A 27,090-nucleotide genomic window follows, 5' to 3' on the forward strand; every position below is an offset into this window, starting at 1 on the left:
CCCCCTTGGCATCCCTGGCCCCACAGGTTAGGAAGGGCTCATTGAAGGAGGGGAGTGCAGTCGCTGCTCCTGGTTAACTATAAGGTGAGCAAGAGACAAAGCAGACCCTGTATATTCCTCCTTCTCAGCACAGATCCTGGTCTTGTTCTGGTGAGTTATTCCTGCGGTCACTCCTAGAGGTCCTCACTGAGCTGTGGGCCCTGCTGCATGGACACACAGCGAAAGACAGGGTGTTATCCTCTTTACCAAGGGGAAACTGAGGCCCAGAGGGATCCAGTGACTTGTCCTAGGGAGTCTGTGGCAGAGCCGGGAATTGTCCCCTCATCCCCAGTGTGCCTTAACTGTAGGATCATCCTTCGTCTCTAGACAGAGCAACAGGAGCTAACCCAGGGAATTCAGGGCGCCAGATGGGCCGTTGCGTCACTCCGTTGACCTCAGGCATTTCAGCCTCCTCTGCGGTCGGAGGGCGCCGGAGCAGTGCGGGCCGAGGCAAGATGTTATTCCTCTGCAAGATACTTGAGAGAACGTCATCAGTGGAGCATCAACTGGGCTCACGCTGCACATCCGCCAGCTAAGCAGAACAGCCCCCAAATCCCACTGTTTTCAATTTGTAGCCTATATTTTGAATTCCCTGCCCCCATTATTCCCTCCCTGCTCTCATAAAAGAGACCGTCCCACACAAGCAGGGGCTGACAAAGCCGTTGCCGTTCGCGGCTCGGGAACGATAACGCTACTTTAGTTCTCGTCGGGGTTTCGAACCGGCAGGAGCCCGGCGCTCTGGGCACCCAAGTCGCTTTTCCTGCTTTGATCCTTTTCTGCTGTGGGATTTAAATATTTATTCGCTTTTCATCCCGGGTCTCTGGGCGATGGAGGAGCAGAAAGCAGCGCTCGTTGGGAGCTGTACGTAGCCCGACGCGGGGGGGGACCCGCCCAAGCGACCGTGAAGTTCTGAGTCATTCTTGCCCTACGGGGCCTTGAAATCCACAGGGCTGGTGCACAGTGGCTGCAGGCTCCCTGTATGTGTCCCCGGTTATTATTTCTTTATATTACCATGCTGCCCTGTGCCTTGGGGCTGAGCTGGCTCTAACAGTTATTTACTGGTACGTGCAGGTGGGTGAGGTAGGGACGGGAGGGGGCATGGGCGCGGGGCAAACTTGTACTCTGGCAGTCCAGTGCCCCTACAATGCCCTGCAGGGTTTGTCTACACTGCGTACTAAGCTTGGGCTCCAACTCAGGTTTGAGCCCAAGCCCCCCTTCCGTCCACACACAAATCAGTTTGACTCGGGTCAGCAAGCACTCAGGACCTGGGGCCTAGGACCCTACTAGGGGGTGGGTCAGAGCCCGAGTCCCGCTGTGACTTTGGTCCAAGCCCTGTCATTTTGCAGTGTGGACGCAAATCAAGCCGCAGAGCTGAATCAGAAGGTCTGTGGAGCACAGTACGGCTGTGTTAGCACGGCCGTGAGACCCGGGGCCAGCCATTGTAAACTCAATGCAGTGTGGACGCTCAGCCACGGGCTCGGAAATACCCACAGTCCCAGATTCCCCATGCAGTATAGGCCCGCCCTCTGGGGCCTCTGAAACAGAGGAGGAAGTTAAGTATCAGAGGGGTAGCCATGTTAGTCTGAATCTGAAGTTGGAGCTCCCAGCTGCTCCTGAAAAGACGAGGTGCAAACTGCCTCCCCTGCCCCATACTTCACCTTCGTTTGCTGTGGCCCACGCGGCTCGGCTCGTCTGTGAAGGCAGTAGGGAGCAGGGCACGGACACCTTGGAAATCCCTAGCGTAGACTAGATACGTACCTAGCTCTCCGTTTCGTGGGGCTTTACAGTCTCCTCTGAAATCTCTAATGCTGCAGGCTGGCCTAGAAGGATCTTCGCTCTAGTCTGCTTTGGCAAATCTATGTCCCTAGAGGCCTCTCATGAGAATTTCTAGGCCTTAGGCGGCATTTTAAGGCTACCTAATGATGATATATAGTGCAGTAGCGCCTAGAGGCCCCGGTTGAAATCAGGGCCCATTGTGCAAGACGCTGTACGGAGAGAGTCCCTGCCCCAAAGAATTTACACTCTGGCTAGAGAAGACCGACTAAGAGTGGGAGGGGAAACAGAGAGGGGAAATGACCTGCCCCGGGTGACACATTGCCAAGAAGGCCAACGGCATATTGGGCTGCATTAGTAGGAGCGTTGCCAGCAGATCGAGGGAAGTGATTATTCCCCTCTATTCTGCACTGGTGAAGCCACAACTGGAGTATTGTGTCCAGTTTTGGCCCCTCCACTACAGAAGGGATGTTTACAAATTGGAGAGAGTCCAGCGGAGGGCAACAAATATGATTAAAAGGCTGGGGCACATGACTTACGAGGAGAGGCTGAGGGAACTGGGGTTATTTAGTCGGCAGAAGAGAAGAATGACGGGGGGATTTGATAGCTGCTTTCAACTACCTGAAGGGGGTTTCCAAAGAGGATGGAGCTCGGCTGTTCTCAGTGGTGGCAGATGACAGAACAAGGAGCAATGGTCTCAAGTTGCAGTGGGGGAGGTCTAGGTTGGATATTAGGAAAAACTATTTCACTAGGAGGGTGGTGAAGCACTGGAATGGGTTCCCTAGGGAGGTGGTGGAATCTCCTTCCTTAGAGGTTTTTAAGGCCCAGCTTGACAAAGCCCTGGCTGGGATGATTTAGTTGATGTTGGTCCTGCTTTGAGCAGGGGGTTGGACTAGATGACCTCCTGAGGTCTCTTCCAATCCTGAGATTCTATGATTCTTGGACACAGCCAGTTGGTGGCAGAGCCAGGAATAGATTCCACATCCCCTGACTCCCAGCCCAGTGTCCTCACAACAATATTCGCCTCCCTTCCCCCCAGGCTGCATGTTCTGTACTGCACTAGAGACAGCAGTGATGGTTGCTTTTCTCTCCCTTCGCTGCTCATACAGGAGGAAATTCAATAAGGCAGTAAAAGATTTGTTAGGCTTAAAGTCAATAAAAAGTGAAAAGGCCATTTGATTTATTTTATGATTGATTATAGAAAGGGCAGATATTTATTAACAGCCAACAGGATAGCTGTCAAAATGATACTATACCAATAAAAAAACAGAAGGTGAGTCAAATGTTTTCGGCATTGCAGGGACAAGATTAAACCGAATACAATAAATGAAGCAAACACAGACATTGATGTTAACAGCTGCTATATAATTTCAATTGGTCCATTTCATCAAAAGGTCCCCCCCCCTTTAATTATTTTTTGAAGGGAGCACTGCCTGCTTGAAACGCATATCAGTTCTTTGGAGTGGGGACTGCATCGGCTCGTGTTGGTACAGCACCCAACACATTCATGATATCGCCGTCAACAAAAGCGCTGGTGAGATCTAGTGAGCAGGGCAGCGGTTGTGGACTCAGGAGACCTGGATTCTGTTCCTGCCTCAGCTGTGTTCTTTTGGGCAAGTCATCGTGCCTCAGTTTCTCCATTTGTGCAATGGGGCAAGTGCTTCTGGTAACTCAAGCTTTGAAAGCGATGGCTGAAAACCCATTGTATGGCTTAGTAAAAGCCTGTCGAAGTCAACGGGCATCTCTGAAGGTGGGACCTGAACTGCAATTAGAAAAACTGGCTGTTAACTAGCGAGCCCCAGTCTTGGCTGTAGCAACGCTTCTGTGGTTCTTGGCTCATATACAGTGGATCACGGTGGTTCCCAGTGCCATTGACTCAATACCAAAACAGCCATTGTAATCCCATAATGATGCCTCCTAGTGCCATTGTGATTGCCCTAGAAGGGCACGGCAGCAGGGCCATTGGAGTTAAGCACCTAAATACCTTTGACGAGCTGAGCCTTGCTCACCATATACTGTACAATTCTGGTGCTTGATGACCTGAAAAGAGGCTGCTGCCTGCCGTACTTCACCCCACCCCTACTCCCCATTATGCCGATCGCCCTCCACTCAGCTGTGAGCAGAGTTCTATTAGAACGCAGCCGTTATGCAAGGTCAGAGTTGATTTCATATTGATCACTACCAGGCAAATTAAAAACATCTTTCTTCTTGTGCAAAGACCTGCAGACCTCCAGCTATTCTCTTCCACCTGGCTGCCCTGAGATCTGCCCTGAGTGGAGCAGATTGGGTTACTCAGGGGAAACTGAGGCACAGAGGGGACTCCGTGGTGACAGCTGGTGAGGTGACTGAACTACGTGGAGGCCATGAACTGATTGTCCTGTAACCAATGGACTAGGACCATTGCAGAAAAAACAGGCAGGGTTGAAGTGGGACTCAGGGTAAAACATCGGCTGCATCAGCTGATGAAACCCCCTCCAAAAGGGTTTATACAAATGCATAAAGCACTAGGCTGGACTCAAGAAACCTGGGTGCTATGCCTCGCTCTCCCACTGGTCTGCTGGGTGGCCTTGGGCAAGTCACTGCCCCTGTGTGCCTCGGTTTCCCCTTCTGTAAAATGGGGATAATGCTACTGACCTCCTTTGTAAAGCACCTGCAGATCTACTGAAGAAAAGCGCTATAAAGGGGCTAGGTATTATAAATCAGCAGGTTTGGGAGACTGGCCAGGTATGTAATTGACAAAACTACAGCCCTCCTCCCCCTGCCCCCCACCGAGTACATATGTGATTTGCCAACTCTTTGCCTGCACCCTGATGATCTCTCACCTCCTGCTCTTTGGTTTCCCAGATACGTCTACACTGTACAGTAAGCTCAGTCTCTGACTCTGGTTTGAGCCCAAGCCCCTCTTTTGTCCACACACAAATCAGTCTGAGTCCCGTCAGCAAGCACTCAGGACCTGGTTCCTAGAAGCCTGTTAGGGGCATGGGTCAGAGCCTGAGTCCCACTGCGATTCAGGTCCAAGCCCTGTGATTTTGCAGTGTGAACGCAGCACTACCCACAGACCCAAATCAGAGTAGTGCAGAATGGGCGCACTAGCATGACTGAGACCTGGATCAAGCAAGTGTAAAACCAGGTTTACAGTGCAGTGTGGATGCTCAAGCACAGGCTTGGAAACTGAGTCCACAAGCCCCGGGTCCCACAGAACCAGGCTTCGTGTGTAGTGTAGCCACATCCCCAGACCCTCATCTCACTTCCCACTTCAGTCTGCACAAAATGCAGCTGCCAAAACCACCTCCTGATTTCCTTGCTATCCAAGGGTAGCTCGGATCCATTACTGAGCATTACGTTTGTCTGATGGCAGCACCTGGAACATCCAAGTGGGCTAGTTTCTGTACACACACATAGCAAGAGAGAGCCCCTGACCCCCCCAAAGACTTTACAATCTCAGTAGACCATCCAGAGAATGGAAGGATTAGTATTCCCTTTTTCCAGATGAGGCCAAGACATCGAGTGACTTGCCCAAGGTCACACTGGAAGTCTGTGGCAGAGGCAGGACCAGTTTCCCTAGCCGCAAGGCCCTGATGTGCACCAGCCCGACTTCATACACTGTGTATGTCTACACTGCAATCAAAAGGTTGACTGCAGCACGTACAGCCATACCTGAGCTAACGTTGATCTAGCTAGTGGTGGGGGCGAGCCACTTTCTTCTTTTCTGGAGTTCCCTTTCCTTCCTTAGGCGTGCTCAAAAGCCGCAGGTCAACTGTGATCCCACTGGCAGCTGGTGGGAGAGCTTCCCAGTGCCAATGTGAAACCAGAGGAGGAGGCATTTCCATTGTACCAGGACCAGCCCTTTCTAAGCAGAACGGCTGCATCGTGCAAGCTGTTTCTGTTTATACTTTGCCAGTGAGTCACTCGTTGATGTTCTGTCCCATAGGTTACTTTAAAAACAGGAATAATTGTGCTGCTAATTATCAGTTGAATTATTCATTCCCTTTCCCACCCCTCCTTCTTCTGGAACAAGGAGATTCGCTGTCAGTCGCGCCTGCCTGTGTATTGGGTGATTAAAAGCTCACTTCTGTACAGTGACAGGGAGAAATCTCGTCAAAAATCCGATGCCAAAAATGGACCGGGGATGAAAACTTTCACAGATCTTGAACAGTTCAGAACCTACACACACACACACACACACACACACAACCTCTCTTTCTCTCTTCGCTGCTGTATAAATAAATCCTTTCCTGGCTGAAGAGGAATTCAATCTCTAATGAGACTTTGCATGTGTGTTTTTCTAATTATATCTTTTCAAATAAGATTAACTGTCCTTTGGAGCTGGACATCTTTCCAATAGGTGAATGTTTGAACTCTGGGGCTGACGCTAGCCTGAGAAATTCTATTTGTCATGGGCGGGCAAACAAATGGTGGTGTTTTCTCCAGGAAAACACTGCAGTGAAATAACTGTGCCCTACGATGCTGCTAGAAACAAAGCGAAGGGGAGCCGCTTCACCGCTCATTCAAACTGGTGTAAATCAGGAGGGACTACAGTGATATCCACGGAGTGACACCGGTATAAAGGCAGCATGAGTGGTGAATAGGCCTGCAGTTGTTATTACAATTATTGGTATTACAATAGCACCTAGAAACCTGCCGCCCACAAAAGACTAGGTCTCATTTGCATTGGGCGCTGTACAAACAGATTGTAAGAGACAGTCTCTACTACAGTTTACAACTGAAATTGACAAGACAGACTTATTAGTCCTGCTTTACAGATGAGGAAACTGAGGCACAGAGCAATTTAAGTGACTTGCCCAAGGGCTGGGAATTAAACCCAGATCTCCTAACTCCGAGTCTATCGCCTTGACCATAAGGCCACCTTCCTCCATGCAGTCGGGGGCTAGGAGCCAGTAATGCAGAACATGGCTGTTCACACATTCCGGTGTTTGGGCCAGCCATGGCCGACTGCATCTTCATTGAGAATAATTCATCCAACTTATGATGATGATGATGATGATGATTGTGGTATCACCTATAGGCCTCAACCAGGTCAGGGGGTTATTGTGCAAGGTGCTGTACATCCATGCAGGAACTGACAGCCCCTGCTGCAAACTGCTTACAGTCTAAGGGTACAGCTACACAGCAGCTGGGAGGGAGATTCCCAGCTCGGCTAGACAGCCCCGCACTAGCGCTGCTCCAGATAGTGTGTTAGAGAGAGCCTTGTGGCCACGGCAACATAGACAGCAGCTCAGGCTAGTCACCCGAGTACAATCCCGTTCGACCCCCGGGTGAGTCACCGTCTGTGCTGCCACTTCTATTTTTAGCATGCTCGCTTGATCAGAGCTAGTGCCTGTATGTCTATGCAGGCTGGGAATTACCCGTCCCAGCTGCAGTGTAGACCTACCCTATAAGACAAGACAGCAGGTAGATGAGCCAAGCAAGTGGGCAGGGGCTGGGGACAGAAGAGGGGCGAAAGGAGGTTTTAGCTCAGCCCTCAGGTTTTAGCCAAGCTCTTGAAGAATCAAGACCCCCTTGGGACCGATTTGGCGCTGAGCACCCGCAGTTCCTATTGACTTCAGGTGGGAGCAGCAGATGCTCACACAGCCTCCTCTGACTTCTGTTACCCTCGTGCAATGCCTCCGGCAGACCTGCACACACCTGAAGGTAGATTTGTCCCTGCAAATGCGAGCAGGTATTAGTACAAGGGGAGGAGGTCTGCACGCCTGCATTTATGGTAAAGATCGTAGTAATAATTCTGCTCTCCTCCTAGAGCATAGCCTTAGGATGCCTGTTATCTCGAACAGGCCTCTTCCTTTATCAGCTATTCCTTAAGAAGATCATGGCACCTTGCAAGTGATGTGCGCTTCAGAAAGCGTTGCCGCGCTTCACCGCTTTCTTTGTCTAACAGGGCTGATAACTGCGGCCGTGTCTATTGCACCGGCAGCCGTTCTATTCAGGCAACAGGTTTGTTCCTTTATCGCCCCTCAATCTAAACAGATTTCACCCTGGAGTATTTGTGGAGAAGATACACAGTCAGTTTATGCTCCAAACAGCTTTATGTGGATATCATGTAGTTGTTTCACTGTATTTAAATCACCAGGGAAAAGGACACAGACTTTTTATGACATTATCCTCTGCTGAAACAGAGCTTGAGGAATGTGTCTGGGCAATGGGGATCCATCATCAGCCTGCAAGCCAACCTTTTTGTTTCATTCTCCTGAGGCACAGACCCTGATTCTGCTCTGTGTCGCAGTCCCTTTATAGGACTTTCCAGGCCGGATTGGATCAGCGGTCTATCTACTCCACTATCCTGTCTCTGACAGTGGCTAACGTCAGCTGCTTAAGAGGAAGGTGCAGGAAATCCTGCAACAGGCCGTTATGAGAAAACCTTCCCACAGGGCATATTTCTTCCTGACCCTCATTAGTTATGTCCTGAAGCATGAGGGTTTATAATCCTTCCAAAGCCTTTGGGACCTGATTCTGCACTGCCCTGCACCTTGTGCAGTCACTGACACTAGTGCAAAGTGGGATAAACACTACCATTCTGACTGGGTAATATTTTACACCCACTTTTCATTGGTGTAAATGACAGCACAAGGTGCAGGGCAATGGGGCATTAGGTCCCTGCTTTTTAAAAATCCTTACTATTAGTGCCCTGGGTGTTCTCGTTCTCTATGTAAATGGACAATCTTTTTTTTAAATCCTGCTAAGCTTTTTGGCCGAAATAAGATATCTTGTGGCAGTGAGTTCCACAGGTTAACTGTGTAGTGTATAGTATCATCGGGGTAGCTGTGTTAGTCTGGAGCTGTAAAAAGCAACAAAGAGTCCTGTGGCACCTTATAGACTAACAGACGTATTGGAGCATAAGCTTTCGTGGGTGTCTGACGAAGTGGGTATTCACCCACGAAAACTTATGCTCCAATACATCTGTTAGTCTATAAGGTGCCACAGGACTCTTTGTTGCTTTTTGTGTAGTGTATGAAAAAGTCTTTCTTACTATCCGTTTTAAATGTGCTGCCTTTCACTATCATTGAATGTCTCAGTTCTCTTGCACTGAGACATTCTGGTGCAAAGGAGCTGGAAACCAACCACATCTTGCCACTGGGGAATGCGACTAGCATAAAGGACACTTTCTGGTAATGCTGAGCCAATTAAAACGCCCTATATCTTCCCCTCCCCGCCTGCAGGGCTTACTCGGGGCGTGGGCAGAGGATGGGCATGTTGGAGAAAGGCGGGGGTGTAGCCAAAGGTGTAGCTATTCTAGGCTGCCCGTTGGTCATAAGTTAGAGCAGCCCCTGTGGAGAGAAAGGGCGAGCGTGCTAGATGGATGGAGGGAAAGGATGGTGAAAGTGAAGGGCGGAGAAGTAGGCGGAGGACAGAGAAGAGCCGGGTGAATGATGCAAACCGTTTGCTGTGAATATTAGTTCAAATGTAGACAAGATTTAGCTTCAGCCCCATTTAGATTGTATTGTCCTTTGTATTACAGCAACATCTAACTGAGACCAGGCCCCCTGCTGTGCTAGGTGCTGTACATACACCTAGTGGCAGAAGCACAGTAGGCAAGACAGGATTTGTATCTCGGTTTCACAGATGGGAAACTGAGGCACGGAGAGGTGAAGGGACTTGCCCCCAGGTCACCCAAAGAGTAGAGCAGGGAATTAAACCCCAGACTCCTGAGTCCCTGTCCTATGTCTGAACCAGGAAACAGGATTGAAGCACACACCCAGGGGGTGGAAAAGGTTGGATTGGAGCCCAGATCCTATGCTTATCAGAGCTACTGCATCACAAAGAAGAAGACTTTCAAGGAGCTGAGCACAGAGAGCTCCTAGAAGCCCTTACTTGGTCCCATCCTGCACCAAACTGCTCCTAGCCCTGTCCTGTCTTACCCCAGGGAGGCACTTTTATTCTCCCACACGCTGTCCGAGTAGGTCTGCCTAGTGATCAGGTAGCGGGCTCGGTATCAGGCTCTGCTGCTGAGGTGGCTGCGTGAGTTCAGAGAAGTCACTGCCCCTCTGTGCCTCAGTTTCCTAACCCCACAGAAGGGGGATCATGATACGGACCCACTGAGGTAAAAACGCTCTCAGAGTCTTGCATGCCTGGTGCTAACAAGGGGGAAAGCATGACAAATATCTGACTAGGTTGGCCCTGGCCCACAGCATTTGGCTCTGGGTCAAACATCCCTGAGGCTTGGATCCGTGGTTTTGGTCTAGGCTTGCCTCTACGTTGCCGCGGTCGGTGCTTATAACGCTGGAGGATCCTGAGGTGGGCGTCTCAGTACTGGGATTTGCCCAGAAGTTTTGTCTACTTATGATATGGTCCTGGTATCACAGGGCCAAGTGTCCGGCTGTTCACAAGAAACAAAGCGTCCCTGGTGCAGAAGGGAATTTAGGGAGAAGCAGCTGGAGCCCTGAAAGCCTGGTTGCTTTTTCTCTTAGTGCTGATTTACTGGCGAGATGCCTGCCGGCAACAACAAGCCTATTCATCCCCGTGGATAGAACAGCCACTGGAGCGTAGCCCAAGGGGGACACCCAGGTGTCTCCTGGCACCGAAACAAAGAGTTGGGTATGCGCTGCTGAATGGGAACTGGCACAAGGGCTGGGAAAGGCAGCCCCTGACCAAGCAGGCAGCCAACCAGGGACGTGTTAGCTCAGGGGGTTGAGTGTTGGCCTGCTAAACCCAGAGTTATAAGTTCAATCCTTGAGGGGGCCATTTGGGGATTTAGTTGGGGGCTGGTCCTGCTTTGAGCAGGGGGTTGGAGTAGATGGCCTCCTGAGATTCTATGATATTCAGACATGGCGGCTAGACCTATTATTGGGTTTGATGGGATGAACAGGTGACATAAGGGCAGCCTGTCATTTCCTTTTCAGTCTTGAGGAATGACGCAAAGGGCAGGCAACCTGTGCAGTCATTAACCCTGACCTAGCCAGACTGGGCTGCAATGCATTGCCCTCCTTGCAAGAACTACACAAGGGGATGGTTTATGGAGTGGCTCCCAGTTTAGTTACAGGGTATAACCAGCGCCTTAGAAACATGCTTGAGAGAAAGCAGCCGCCACACGTGTTAGGCTATAGAGATTCATAGCACCTGTCATCTGTGGATCTCAAAGCACTTTACAGACAGGCATGAATTAAACCTCACAGCCCATCCCCCAGTGAGCAGGTAAATCTATTATTACCCTCATTTTGCAGAGGCATGAGCAATTAACCCTGGTTGCCTACGGTCACATAAGAGAGTCGCTAGCAAAACTGGGACTAAACCCCAGGATTCTTAACTCCTAGGTCTCTAGTCTAACCACTAGGCACCACTGCCTGGGGAATTGAGACTGGGACAGGGAGAGCTATATTTGCCTTCCCACATGCAGTAGTCACCTGCAGATAAACATATTTTTCTCTGCAAGCCAGCTGTTTTCTGCCTCCAACACCCTTTTCTCCCTTCAGCAAAGGCCTTTCATTTGAATGATAATTTCCACGCAGAAATTCCTGCTTCTTCCTAGACCCAGCAAAAATGTAATTTCTTGCCAATATGACACATCTCTAGCAATATCTGGCAATATGTTAGCATGGCTCTAGCAGAAATAATACTAACAATCATTCATAATTGTCATGGCTCCCGTGCTTTATATCCCGAAGGCTCCCATCGCATAGTAACAAAGAATGGGTTGATTCGGCTTTCCTTTCGCACCCGAAAACTGCCATTGAAGTCAGGATCCTGAATCCATAGGCAATTATGCAGCCACCTTTGAGACCCTAATAATAATGCTTAGCTCTTTTTGTTCATAGATCTTAAAGCACTTTACAAAGCGAGGCTTAAGAATCATGTATTATCCCTGTTTTACCAATGGGGAAACCGAGGCACGGATTGGTGGCGTGACTTGCGCAAGGCAGATCAGTGGCAGAGCTAGAAGTAGAGTGCTGGTCTCTTAAATCTAACCCTAACACCCTGTTGACTGGATTGGGGCTGGGAAAGCATGAGAAACCAAAGGCAATGCACAGCGGTCAAGAGGCGAGGTGAAAGCTAAAGTACTAAGCTATCGCAGGCAATGAGAGCGGGTTAAATGGAGGACGAGTTTTCTGCAGTGAACTTCATGAAGATGCAGCCTCTTGAGCAATGTTAAGTGGAAATTGTCCTCTCTGTTTTTAAACCACAGCTTAGTTGCTGGGTGACTGAACGAGACAAAAGCAGCTAGAAATCTCTCTCTCTCTCCATTCTCTCTCTCTCTCTGATTTTTTTTTCAAGCATAATTATGAAACTGTCCCATTATCATATTGTGATGCGGAGCCTTTTGAATAATGAAACATGCAAGTGAAGACTTGATTACCTCCCCTGAGAATTGAGACATGATTGGGGGTGGGGGGGGGAGATTGGAGACAAGTTTTATAATAATAATAAAATAAAGAAAAAATTAATCACGGATCCATTAGTGTTAATAGAAATGCTTTGTGAATCACCTTAGTCATTTTACATTATTTAATAACAGAAAATCATTATTTCCTGGGAGAATTAGTGTACAGTCTGGGGTGCTCTGTTGGTGTGTGAGCCCAAACGTCTACATTCGTTGATGCAAGGGGCGTTGCTGTGCAGATGCACCCATAGGCTTCTAAGTCACTTAGGCGCTTATTGCAAATTTCACCTTGAATCCATTTACCTGCGACAAACCTCGCTCTCTCCATCTATCCGTCTAGTATGGCATCTCTACAGCCATCACCGTAGCATCTAGACATTCCTTACTGCGTGTGTAACGTCTTAAACAAAATTGCAATTGACGTCTAGTGTTTTGACCACTGCACCTTATTTTACATAGAGATTATTCTTCCCTGGTGGATGCAGGCAAGAGTGAGAGAGCTGTTAACAATATGTACATTAGTTGAAGTGAAATATGAAACCTTATTGCAAGTTGAGGGTAAGTCCCGTTTTGTGCCACAAAGCAATGAAAAGGCAATTTAATATGGGCCAGAATCTGGCCCTCTATTCCTGCCACTGACCTCAATGGGCCGTTATTCAGAATTAAAGTGACCTTAATTGGTCTTATTTTAATTCACTTCACTTCAATTAAACTAAACCGAATTAAGGCCACTTTAATTTTGAATGAAGTTGTTCACACAGGAGTTTAATGGGGTTTAACTAATCCACTTCAAATTCACCCTGTTAGTAAATTTGGATTAATTTCCTGGATGTTTCCATGTAGACAAACCCTATGAGAGCTGTAAAGGGAACTGAGAGTACGTCTACACTGCAAAAAAGACCCCACAGCAGTGAAGCTTACACCCCAAGTTGCTGACTTGGGCTTGCAGGACTCGTACTACAGAGCTAAAAACAGCAGTGTAGACCTTCCCAGCGGGGGGAGTGGACCTCAGATCCTGGGCTCCATCCCTAATGAGAACATCTACACTGCTGTTTTTAGCCCCCTTGCATGAGCTCTGTGAGCAGACGCTGTGACTTGCTGTGACTGGGGTTTTTTTTGCAATGTAGACGTACCCTGAGCCACTCTCAAATGGAAACTGAGACGACACAAGCAGTGCGCTTCATTGATATGGCTTCACACATTGCTTGGGGGACCTGGGCTTGTGGACTCAATGTTTCCAAACCCATGTTTGAGCATCCACACTGCATTGTACACCTTGGTTTACAACTGCTGGACCCGGGTCTCACAGCTGTGCTAACTCATCCGTACTGGACTACACAACCCTTCCGACTCAGATCCGACTCGTGTTGCGTCCACACTACAAAGTGACAAGGCTTGGGCCTGCCACAAAGTGGGATGGTCTCTGAGTCCTAGCATCCAGGTCCTGAGTGCTTGCTGACCCGAGTCAGATTGATTTGTGTGTGGACAGAAGAGAGACTTGGGCTTAAACCTGAGTTTAGTGTGCAGTGTAGACATGCCCTAAGAGCTCATGCTTTCCTAAACCTCAGAGGCTAGTGGGAGCTGCGCATGTGTTTGCTGGAAGGCAGGCTATAAATTGGAGGGTTATACAGTACCTGCACATAACCTGGTGTATTGCAAGGTAAAAGGATTACAAATAGCTTAATCTGGAACGCTGGCTCTGCAGAAGATGAAACTCCAGCTATTTCCTGACTCTGAACGTTCATGTTGCAAGTGCGCAGCGGCGTATTATCGCCTAGGCCTAGGGTGGCAAATTGGCAGGGGCGGCAAATTTGAGCACCCATGGAGAAGCGCCCCGCCCCCCTTACTCCAGCTCGCCTCCGCCTCCTCCGCGAGCGCACCACCGCGTCCTGTTTCTCTCCCCTCCCTCCCAGCACTTGCGCCACGAAACAGCTGTTTCGCAGGGCAGGGAGGGAGGAGGAGGGGGAACACGGCGCGCTGGGGAAAGAGGCGGGGCCGGGGCCGGGATTTGGGGAAGGGATCCAATAGGGGCAGGAAGGGGGCGGAGTTGGGGCGGGGACTTTGGGGAAGGGGTTGGAATGGGGGCAGGGAAAGGGTGGAATCGGGGCGGGGCCAGGGGCGGGCGGGGCGGCAATTATTTCAGGGCCTAGGGGCGGCAAAATCATTAATCTGCCACTGCAAGTGCGACGTTACTTGTGTTGCCATTTGCTCTTCATTAACGGAGGGAACATGAACATTAACTGCAGCTAAACTCTGGAAGCAGCAGACATAAGCAACTGCACAAAATCGCTGTGTGGGAAGGCAGTGGAGCTCAAAGGTAGCCTTGCAGATGGTACATTCATTTACATCATTGTTGGGAAAAGATAGACAAATCCCAGGGCTATTGAGGTTCTAACCTATGGAAAGGGGCATAGCCCCTCTTAGGGGTTGGGGTTTGAGCCCTTGTCCTTCAAGATAGAAGCCAAAACTCTAACTGATGGGGGGCTCAGAAAGAATCTGTCCTGGACAGGTACCTGCCTTCTAAGTGGATTCTTACATCTTCCTCTCAAATGTTTTGTATCAGAGGGGTAGCCGTGTTAGTCTGAATCTGTAAAAAGCAACAGAGGGTCCTGTGGCACCTTTGAGACTAACAGAAGTATTGGGAGCATAAGCTTATTGGGAGCATAAGCTTATGCTCCCAATACTTCTGTTAGTCTCAATGGTGCGACAGGACCCTCTGTTGCTTTTTTCAAATGTTTTGGCTACTGTCAAAGACAGGACACTAGACCAGCTGGGCCATTGGGCTGATCCAATGGGGTGATTCCTATCTTCCTTTGGCCCACATCTTCTTCGAACTCCTCCACAGGCAAAGCTCCCAATGAAGTCAATACATGTTGTATGGGGGGAAGGATTGCAGGGTCTGGGGTCAAAACCCGGCCTTGCTTAACTCAATGGACATTCTGCCCTTGACGTCCGTGGGACCCGGATTACCCTTTTGGATTGAAAACTGCAGTAAAGTGTTGATGAGCCTGCTTGCTAGAGGGAGCAGGACGTACCACACTTGACGACTCCCCATCAGCTCAGTAAAAGTCATTACAGGAACCAAGACATGCTGCTAATACTAGCTCAAAGGGTTTGAAGTATTTTAATGAGCTGTTATGGTAGTGCCTAGAGGCTCCAACCAAGATCAGGGCCCCATTGTGCTGGTGTTGTTCATGCACGAACTGAGAGACGACCCCCTGCCTCAAAGAGCTTTCGTGGAAATAGACAAGACAGGCCAATGGTTGGAGGGGGAAATGACTTTCTCAAGGTCACACAGCAGATCAGTGGCTACAGATTCTCTCCACTGGGCTATACTGCTTCCCACAACAAGCACTGGCTTTTTGCACTTTCCTTGGTTTGTACAATGACCCTGGCTTAATCGGTATCCCCTTCTGTTTGTGCTCAATCCTTCGCTCTTAGCTGGCGCGTTTCATCAGTAGATCTCAAAGCCCTTTACGAAAAATTATCTGCATTTAACAGAGGGGGAAACTGACGCACAGAGAGGGGCAACCAAGGTCAGCCAGCAAGCCAGTGGCAGCGCTGGGAATTAAGCCCACATCTCCTGACTCCTATTCCCGTGCTTTAACCATTACTCCACACAGTCTCTCTTTCACTCCCTTTTCACGGTCTCATGCATTAGCACGGCTCCGCAGAGGGGTGCCTTTCATTTCATGGACAGAGGAAGAGGGCGTGGCCTCTTCCTCCTCCACTCTCTAGCTTCACCTCCCAAAACAAGCCAAATGCACACCACAGCAGTGGTTCTACATGTAATTCGCAGGGCTTAGGATGCAATAGCCACTAAAATAGTTTTTGTCTCCTTTCATTGGGACCAGCCCTGTAAGAGACAGCAATTTTCTCTGCATTTTGTAAAAGCCTTTCGTCTCCCCTGTGTAGACACACGCACCTTTATTTCTAAAGAGGTGCAATCACTTTTACAGCAGGTAAGGAGAATAAGAAACGATTCAGGGCTTCATTCTGCTCCAGCTCGCACTGGTGTCCAATTAGCACAAGTGAGATGAGAATCAGGCTTTCTTTCTCGACCCTGCAATAGCTGGGACCCTTCCTAGAGTTTCAGCCACAGCCCTTTATTATATATGCACAATTCAGTGATGCCGTGCATGTGGGCTGTAGATTAGACTGGCCCAATGGAGCCCTGCAGAAGGTTCTCAGAGAACTGGCTGGTCCCTGGCTCTGGCTTCTCCACCCCTTTTTTCCAGCTGGTGTGATTTGGCCCAGTGCCATGTCAGGCCCATCGAACCCAATGGTTTTAAAAGTGGCTGCTGGTTTTGGGTGACCTGTTTGAGTCAGTGTTCTATTCCCAGCTCTGACTCACTGTGTGATCTCATGTCAGTCACTGCCCCCTCCTTCCGCCTCGCTCCGTGCCTCAGTTTCCCCATCTGTAAAATGGGGCTGCTGATACTGACCCGCCTACATGAAGTGCTTTGAAAGCTACAGCTGACAAGTGCTTTAAAAGAGCTACAGTTTGTGGTTATAAATAAATCATTTCCCACCGAAACCTGAAAAAACAGGTAAGATTTCCTTCTTCTCTGTCACCCCCTCAGGGCTCGCTGTGAGCATAGGGTTGACAACACCTTGAACTGGCTTTCCTTACTGACCTTTTTATTTATGTTACAAACGCCTCTAGAGCCCCCAACAGCTATCGGTGCCCCACTGCGCTAGGTGCTGTACATGGACCTAATAAAGGCCAATCTCTGTCTCAAAGAGTTTACAACGTAAACAGGATTATTACCCGCATTTTATTTTACGGGCAGGGAACTGAAGGGCAGAAATGAAGTGCGTCACCTGAGGTCACACAGGAAGTCTGTAGTAGAGCCAGGAATTGAGCCCAGGTCACCACCTAATCCAGTGCTTGAAACATAAGCGTGTCCTTCCTCTCTAGAGAGAGATCAGCTGCTTAATTCAGCCCCGTGAAACCGACGAACAACGGAGCCGGTGCTACACTAGGGAAGAGGGCAGCCAGGGCGTGCCAGCTTTGGGGATTTTTAGGAGAGCTTTGCTTTTGTAGCTCTGTGTGCGTTCCATAAACGCTTTTGCTGTTTGTTGTACCAGGCAGCCTGGAAACCGACACAGGCAACCAGGCGGCCCGATAAAAGTAAACTTTTCCAATTGCAGTTGAAAGCTGAGTTCTTCTGACCTAATTTCCCGCTCCAAGGGTTAACTGCTCTCTGCGGGGCCGCAGCTCCTCCAGTGAGCTGCAGCCAGACAATGCCATTTAAGTGAATGTTCCTAGCCCACAGAAGTCATGGTGATTGCTCAATCTCCCTCGCAGTAGGTGCTACATTAGCTGCTCAAACCATATTCCAGTAAATTAGAGCCAGTCTGATTTAGACAATCACTAGGTCATTCTTTCCTCCACTTCCCAGTTTCACACAGAGATAACAGCAGCTGGGGGGAAGCGGGGAGGTGGACGAATAACAGTTTACTTGCTTATTAGGGGTTAGAGGCAGTCTCGAGTCTGTGATTTGCCGAACAAGACTGATACCAGCAACAAAAGCCTCAAAGTTAAATGATGCAGTATTTGTTTCAGGTCTAATAAAGGTACTTAAACAAACACCAAACACTTTCTTTCTGGGAGGCGAGTAAATACAGGGAAACAGCATTAAAAATGTCTTTTAAGGGCCAGAATGAAGACCCACGGCAGATGGGAATTCCAAGATGAACAGCTGTCTGTTTGATGCTGGCGGGCGATGGAGAGGAAGCACGATCCAGTGAATAGCGAACTTGACAAGGAGTCAATTGACCTGGGTTCTGCTCCTGGCTGTGGGAACTTGGGCAAGTTTGTGCTTGTGTCCCGTCCCACCCTTGGGTTGTTGTAAGTTCTGTCTTTTGCTATGTGTCTGTGTAACACCGACAGACCACGGTTGTCGACGGGCAGGATCGAACCGGGACCTCGAGAGCTTAGCGCATGAGCTGCTACAGCATGAGCTAAAAGCCAACTGGCTCATTAATCTCTTTCTCTCTCTCTAAGTGGTCTCGGTGCCACTAGAGGGGACAGAACACCACACCCACAAGGTGTGTGGGTCACATCTGCACAGTACCTGGCACAGTGGGGGTCTGAGCTTCGTTGCGGTCTCTAGGTGCTACTACAGCATCACTAATGATACTAATAATGAATATATGATATAAACAGGCCTAGGACATTGCAATGGGTGATTTTCCCAGCTCATGCGCCACCCCGAGGCCCCGCTCTCGCTTCTCTGAAGCCAGCGGGGGCTTAGCTCAGGCCGGCAGCCTGGAGATTGGGGCTTGGCTCAGGCCAGCAGGTGGCTCAGCCCCATGAGTTGGGCTGGCTTGGGGGTCATGGGGGGGGGCAGATCAGGGCTCCGGCGGGCAAGGGGGGAAAGTGGCGGGATGTGGGCGGTGCCTCAGGTGGAGGGGGCGGAGCCAGTGAACTAGCCTCCCCAAAGGGGGTTCACCTGCCGCCCATGCCAAAACTCACCTTTACTTTTTATTCATTCTTATTATTATAACTCTGGATGTTCTCACGACCCAAATAAATGTCTAATTCTTTTTCTTCTAAGCCTGCTAAACTCTTGTCCTCAAGGCAGTCCTGTGGCAATGAGTTCCACAGGCTAGGTATGAAAAGTATTTGTACCAGTTTTAAGCCTCCGGTTCAGCAAAACACAAAGCAGGTGCTTAACTTCAAACCTGTGCTTAAGTCCCCGGCTGCAGCAGCACGTGCTTAAAGTTAAGCAGCTGCTTAAGTGCTCTCTGAGTTTGTTCCCTTCCCGTTCCATTGACTGGCCCCTTGTTCTCTTACTGAAGACCTCCCTGGCACTACGAAATGTGGCACAGACACTTCGAGGAGCAGCGACTGCAGGGTTCAGTAACTTCAAGGGATTATCGGGGCGGGGGGGTTGGGGAATGCAGAAGGCATGAACCAAGGTGAATCGAAGTGCCTGCAATTTTAAAAAAAGCCGTTTCGGTAGCTCCAGAGGTACAGCCGCTGCAACTGAAAATGCCAATGTAAGCAGCGTGAAAGGTGGTATTTGTGAAGGTGCATCCGAGACTCGGAGCTATGTTCTGAGCTTGAGGATGCAACCTGAAAGGGCATGATGGAGATTAAAGTAATTCTATCTAGCTGGTGTAAAATGTGACCTGAGCCACAGAGCTGTGAGCGGTGCTTCTGTAATATGCAGAAATACGCCTAACCTGGGTCACTAATAACACCTGAGCTCACTAAGCCTGAAAGAAATTTTAAAAACTGTGTGGAGGGAGAGGTTTTGGGATCCAATCTAGTAGTCCCTGGAGGAGAGCATTAGCCCCACCAAGGATGCTCGCGGGCCAGGGCAGGCTCCCCATCCAGGATGAAGGAGGAGGCAGGTGAGGGCATGGTAGATCTCTTGTGGTAGAGAGGAATCAAGATTCGGTTGTAATTGGAATTCTGCGCTAATGCTGCTGGACACAGACAGACCTTGTGGGTCTCGCTGGTTCTCTAGCTCCCAGCCTGTGCTGCCTGGCGTGGTCATAGTGCAATAGGGGGTGAGTATGCTACACCCCAACACCAAACTGACTCCTCAGACGCTGGAGCCAGTAAAAAATGTGTTTTAGCGCTGGAGGAGGAAAGTGCCCAGGTGTGAAAAGGGCAAAGGGTTCTGGTCGCAGAGTCCCATTCAAAGGCCTGATTATGAATCACTGTGTGAGCAGTGAGAAAGGTACACACCGGGGGGGGCTGCTAAGCCATGTTGGAGCATTGCTCTCCAGGGAGGTTCCCATTCCAATGACAGCAGGATCAAAACCAGGGGGAGACGCCCAAGCTTGCTCCCTGCCTCTGGGAACATCTGAGTCACCGGTGGAGGTGGCCCTTGACTCAGTGTCCCCTTTGGGAGCAGCCGGATCCTTCCCCAGACAGACCACCTGATCCCACTTGACAGCTAGGGCTGCGTGTCCTTCAGCTGCATGCAACACCCTTCCCCTGCTCGGGGAGGCAGGTTCTGAAATGAACAAGGGATCTGGAGGGATTAGAACAGACAGGAAGACAGGCCTGCACCAGAACAAAAGGCCAGGACTTATGTAGCCTGGTGCACAGGAGACTGAAACAGGGGCTTCTGGAGCTAAAATCACAAGCTGCTAAAGCTCCCTGGCTGGGGCTGGAAGGGACTCAGGCCCCTCAGGCACAAAGGGGGACCTGTAACACACACTCCCCAGTGGGTCACACTTGCACTGTGAATTGCAAGGCCAACATCACGGGCCCCATTATTCATGAGCCAGCCCCCTGCCAGCCCCCTACACTGACAGTATTGGAGGCCATTGATAGGACAAGTCTCGCCAATCTTCTCTTCTGTATGGCAAACTTTGAAAAGCTATTTCTACATTCAGCACCTGTACTACGGTGAGTGACGAACCTCTCACAAGCTAAACAGCACTCTGCTTGTATCATTACCTGGATGGGTGACTTCCAAGCACTGCCGGCGTGATTCAAACAGCTGTGATCTTCCCGCTGGGTCACTGCTGAACCGGTGGCTGAGTGTGGGGCTAGGAGGCATCGAAGGCTCCATCTTGCAGATGAGCAGCGGCTAATGCAGGTTGTTGTGGGGTCTTTAACTGAATACAGGGCTTCCTTATCCTGTCATTCATACAGCCCCACAAGTGAGGACAAAATGCCACCATTCGGAGCAGGTCGCATTTGCCCCGCGCTTTGCACTAGAATAACTGGCTGCCCAGAATAGGGGGCATGGCGAATGAGTGGTACTCTTCACTTCCTGGGCCAGATCCTCAGATCCTGTGAAGCCGCATAGCTCCATTTAAGTCAAGGCAGCTACACCGCTGAAGAGCTAGCCGGACCTGCATGCAATGTTGATCTGGTTTCATTAAGGCTGCATCTACACTACAAAGCTTGGGCGATGGGCGTGAATTCGGCTTACAGCCACCGACATTTGCATGTTGCGGGAGCGTCTGAACGCTAGGCTGCTGGTATCGGTGCTGCGTATCGTTGCATCAGAAAGGTGCAATTTAAAGCAGTTTAGTTAATCCAATGGAACTTTATGTGTGGACACACTTATATTGGTTTATACCCCGTTTATATCAGTTCAGCTTGACACTGCATTAACCTCACGGCATCAACGTTGACTCTGCGCCGCTCAGAGAGGTGGTGTTATAAAGTTGGCGTAGCGGGGCAGTTACATCTGCTGGAGGGAAATTTAAGGGTTGACACATCTCCCCCCCCCCCCCCCCCCGGGAGCACTGCTTTACCGCGTTATTTCCGAATTCGTGTTATATCCGGTCGTGTTATATCGGGGTAGAGGTGTATATAAATGTCTGTTAGTATTGTTTCATTGCTAGTGGCTGAATCTGGGTGACACTGCGGACAACCCGATGAAACCTGTGCTCAGAGTGCAGCTGCGGTCAAAAAATCTAAGCAGCTGTTAGGCACAAGAATGCTATGGAATATAATATTGGGAATGACATAATGTCTTTATATAAAGTTACAGCCTCACTTGCAGTACTGTATGCGCTGCTGGCCACCCCATCTCAAAAAGGATATTACAGATTTAGATGGGGGTGAAGAGAAAGGTGATGAATGAGTGCCTAGAAAAACTCTTGTAGCAAAAGAGATTGAAAAGATTGGGATAGTTACCTTAGAAACGAGACAAATATAATGATAATGTCTATAAAATCCTGAATGGTCTAGAGAAGGGAGAGCGGGAATTTCTGTTCTCCCTGTCTCATAACACAAGATCAAGGGGACGCACAATTAAATTAAAAGGTGGGAAGTTCAAAACTGATATCAGGCAATACTTTTGAATACAATGCGTAATTAGACTGTGGATCTCGCTGCCACAGGAAGTTGCTGAGGCCAAGAATTTAACAAGATTCAAAAAACGAGTTGGACGTTTGTATGGATAACAAGAACAAAGCAAAAACAATGAGGAGTCCTTGTGGCACCTTAGAGACTAATACATTTCTTTGGGCATAAGCTTTCGTGGGCTAGAACCCACTTCATCAGACGCATGGAGTACCCAGGAGTCACCTACTACAAGACAGGCCCAACAAAGAAAGTAACAGAACGCCACTAGCCGTCTCCTACAGCCCTCAACTAAAACCTCTCCAGTGCATCATCAAGGATCTACAACCTATCCTGAAGGATGTTCCCTCACTCTCTCAGACCTTGGAGAACAGGCCAGTCCTCACTTACAGACAGCCCCCCCAACCTGAAGCAAATACTCACCAGCAACTACACACCACTCAACAAAAACACCAACCCAGGAACCAAACCCTGCAACAAACCCCAGTGCCAACTCTGTCCGTATATCTATTCAAGAGACACCATCATAGGACCTAAACACAACAGCCACACCATCAGGGGTTCAGTCACCTGCACATCTGCCAATGTGATATATGACATCATGTGCCAGCAATGCCCCTCTGCCATGTACATTGGCCAAACCGGACAGTCTCTACGCAAAAGAATAAATGGACGCAAATCTGACATCAGGAATCATAACATGCAAAAACCAGTAGGAGAACACTTCCATCTCCCTGGTCACTCAATAACAGACCTAAAAGTGGCAATTCTTCAACAAAAAAACTTCAAAAACAGACTCCAACGTGAAATTGCACAACTGGAATTAATTTGCAAACTGGACACCATCAGATTAGGTCTGAATAAAGACTGGGAGTGGTTGGGTCATTACAAAACCTAAACCTAATTTCCCCAATACTAATTGCCCCCTACTGTGACTCACACCTTCTTGTCAACTGGCATTAGAAAAGGTTCAGAGAAGGGCAACTAAAATGATTAGGGGTTTCGAACGGATGCCATATGGGGAGAGATTAAAGAGGCTAGGACTTTTCAGCTTGGAAAAGGGGAGACTAAGGGAGGATATGATAGAGGTATATAAAATCATGAGTGGTGGGGAGAAAGTGAATAAGGAAAAGTTATTTACTTGTTCCCATAATATATGAACTGGGGGGGGGCACCAAATGAAATTAATGGGCATCAGGTTTAAAACAAATAAAAGGAAGTTCTTCTTCACACAGCGCACAGTGGAACTCCTTGCCTGAGGAGGTTGTGAAGGCTAGGACTATAACAGGGTTTAAAAGAGAACTGGATAAATTCATGGAGGTTAAGTCCATTAATGGCTATTAGCCAGGATGGGTAAGGAATGGTGTCCCTAGCCTCTGTTTGTCAGAGGGTGGAGATGGATGGCAGGAGAGAGATCACTTGATCATTACCTGTTAGGTTCACTCCCTCTGGGACACCTGGCATTGGTCACTGTCGGTAGACAGGATACTGGGCTAGATGGACCTTTGGTCTGACCCAGTATGGCCATTCTTATGTTCTTAACTGTCTGAAATGGGCCACTCTCATTAACACTTCAAAAGTTATTTTTCCTCCCTTGGTATCCTGCTGTCAATTGAATTGTCCCGTTCGATTGACCTCACGCTTTGTAAGGCAACTCACATCTTTTCATGTATTTATACCTGCTCCTGTATTTTCCACTCCATGCATCCGATGAAGTGGGTTCTAGCCCACGAAAGCTTATGCCCAAATAAATGTGTTAGTCTCTAAGGTGCCACAAGGACTCCTTGTTGTTTTTGCCGATACAGACTAATACGGCTGCTACTCTGAAAAGAGAACAAATAGAATTATCATAACTAATGATGATCAACACTTTGTAAGGGATATGAAAACTCAGGCTTTGGGGCTTGAACTGATCTCCAGCTATTACAGATCAGGGTGAGACCAAATGTGAAGGGCAGATTATCCCACATCCGCTACTGTGGGTTCTTGCCGCTTCCTCTGGAGCATCAGAGATGGGCTACGAGGCTAGATGAACCTGAGGCCCGATCCAGATTGGCCATTCCATTGTTCCTAGGAGGGATGGTCTATTTTTGAGATTAATTTGTGCCTAAGAGCCCCAATCATGGACGAGAACCCACTTCTGCTAGGCCCTGTACAAACACAGACCAGATGATCCCTGCCCCCAAAGCGCTAACAATCTAAGGGGATGTCTACACCGCAAGGCGTAATTTCCAGCTCAAGGAGACATTCACCTGCTGATCGAGCTAGCGGAACTGAAAACAGAAGTGCAGCTGCACCGATGCCAGGGGCTAGACACCCCGAGTATAATCCCGACCAAGGTGCTAGGTACGTAGTCTCAGCGGCTGGCCCTTCTCACTGCTCGTGTCACCAGGGCTACACTTGTGTTTTTACCTTGCTAACTTGATCAGAGCTAGCGTGGGTACATCCCTGCAAGATGGGAATTACACCCCCTCCGCTTGAAGGACAGACATATCCTCACTATAAGACAAGAAACAATACATGGATACAGGCAGATGAGGGAAAACAATGAGACAATGGTGGTCAAGGACCTTAAATACCCAGTCCTTTGGCTGGTACAGAGCTCTTCTATGAGTCAAACAAAGGCCCTGTCGCCTTGCTACAGAGGAGAAACACAAAGGAATTTGCATATCTTGTAAATAATAAAAGTGGGAGGACAAAGGTGAACCCGCATATCCCCCCCCTCCCTCCAAAGATGAATACATTTCCCAGATTGTTGTTTTCGGTTCACGCGCTGAGAGTTTCTCTCCCTAAGAAGTTTTTACAGTAGATTGAATCGGATCATTGAGAAATTCATCTGGAAAACATGTTCGATGCAAGTGCGAAGCGTTTCCCCTCCTCCCCCGGCCCCCCACAATGCTGGCGTCGTTTGTGCTTTAGGAATGTTTAATTATTATTTAGCAGCAGGAGGAAGTCTTGTGCCTCTGTTATTTCTCGATTAGTCTCCAGAGACCAGGGCTTGGTTTCACGTTATTCAGACCCTGGCTGGTAGAGGCTCGTCTTTTCCAGCAAGGGTTAGGCCTTCCCCCGTCAATCATTTTCAGGTCACCTTCATTTCCAGTTGGGGCATCTTGAAAACAGATGGTCCTCCGTGCAATATTTGGACATTCCTGTTCTGGCAAAATACTGAGGGCCTGGTAGTTTCACAGGAGCACCTGCAGCTGCCATTGACTCCATGCTTCAGGGCGTAAACCAGCTACTAACTATCTGGTCAGGGGGAACTTCCCCGGGGGCAGCTTAGCCCATAGCTGCCTGCTGTTGGGTTTCTGGCCCTTTCCTCTGAAGCAGCCACGGCTGGGGAGAGGATACTGAGCTAGATGGACCACGGGGCTGAGCCAGTCGGATAATTGTGATGGAGCTGGAGATCCCCAATGACTCAGAAAGTACCTTGGTTCCCAAGCCCTAGAGAAGCCGGAGGGATCAAGGCTTGGGAAAGCAGCAATGATTGGTGAACTGAACACTGGCAGGCCTCGCTCCACGACTTTCTCTTTCTCTCCTCAGCCAAGACTAGGGTGACCAGGTGTCCAGTTTTTGATCTGAACACCCAGGCGAAAAGGGACCCTGGCGGCTCCAGTCAGCACCCCTGACCGGGCTGTTAAAAGTCTGGTTGGTGTGGGACTGGCAGGCTCTCTACCCAGCTCCACGTGGCTCCCGGGAAGCGGCCGGCATGTCCCTCTGGCTCCTAGGCAAAGGGGTGGCCACGGGGCCTCTGTGGGTTGCCTCCACCCCAAGCACTGGCTCCACAGCTCCCATTGGCCACGAACTACGGGGCAGTGCCTGTGGGTGGGGGCAGTGCACAGAGCTGCTTGGCCATGCCTCCGCCTAGGAGCTGGCCGCTTCCCAGGAACCACCTGAGGTAAACGCTGCCCGGAGTCCACACTCCTCTCCCCTTCCTGCATCCCAACCCCCTGCCCTAGCCCTGAGCCCCCTCCCACACCCAAACTCCCTCCCGGAGCCCGTACCCTGCACCCCCTTCCCATGCCCCAACCCGCTGCCCCAGCCCTGAGCCCCCTCCTGCACCCCAAACCCCTCATCCCCAGCCCCACCCCAGAGCCCTCACCCCCCACACCAACCCCCTGCCCCAGCCTAGGGCCCCTTCGTGCACCCTGAACTCCTCATTTCTGGCCCCACCCCAGAGCCGGAGCCCTCATCCCCCCCCCGTACCCAACCCCCTGCCTCAGCCCGGAGCCCCTACCACACTCTGAACCCCTCGGCCCCACCCTCCAGCCCGGAGCCCCCTCCGACACCCCTCTGAGCAGTTTCCAGTTCCAGTGGATGTATGTCTTCCAAACAGTTCCAAGCTCTCTGAGCAGAAATATTCCAGCTTCATTTATCTCAGCCCCCAAATCCCTGCAGATATGGATAAGAGTCGCTTTGTTCTTCTAATGAGGTCTCCTCTAAGGCCCACTGGCATCCATGGAAAAACTCCCGTTGGACTTCAGAGCAGCCCAGGGTGCTCCAGGCTTAGCGGCCAGAATCCGGAAATACCGGATGTAAGTTAACAACAGCCACAACCAGCTGAACTAGTCTGTTCCCTTAAGGGAGGCGCTGAATGCCGTGTCCTGAGCCTGCAGCACTTGCGGGGTGAAGAGCGGGATCAGAGGGCTTTGAGTCACCACGCAAATTCAGCCCAGCCTATCCCAGTGCAGCACCCATTGTAATCAGCGGGCATTGTATCCCCTTACAGCAGGACTCGATGTACTCCACTGACCTTTAGCTGCTTTCAAGCTCATGCACTAATAATAATCACCGTTCCTAGCTCTTGCACAAAGAGGTCAGTAGCATTCTCTCCATTTTACAAATGGGGAAACCCAGGCACAAATCAGTGACGTGACTTACCAAAGGACACCCAGCAGGCCAGCGATAGAGCCAGGAGTAGAACCCACATTGCCTGTGTCCTGCTCCAGGGCGCTAACCACTAGGCAACACTGCCTTTCATGGAGGCCTGGGGGGGTCTCTAACGATCCATACAACAGGTCGCTTACAGGCAGTATAAACACAGGCATATCACACTGCCCTGCCACCAGACCTCCACTGGGGCATTGAGACATCACTCAGTTGTTGGCCTTCCTGCTCAGACTGCAGATAACAACCGTGGTTTTCGTTTTGCAATCGGGACAGT

Source organism: Malaclemys terrapin, chromosome 24 (assembly GCF_027887155.1).
Source record: "Malaclemys terrapin pileata isolate rMalTer1 chromosome 24, rMalTer1.hap1, whole genome shotgun sequence".
In the NCBI taxonomy this organism is placed as follows: Eukaryota; Metazoa; Chordata; order Testudines; family Emydidae; genus Malaclemys; species Malaclemys terrapin.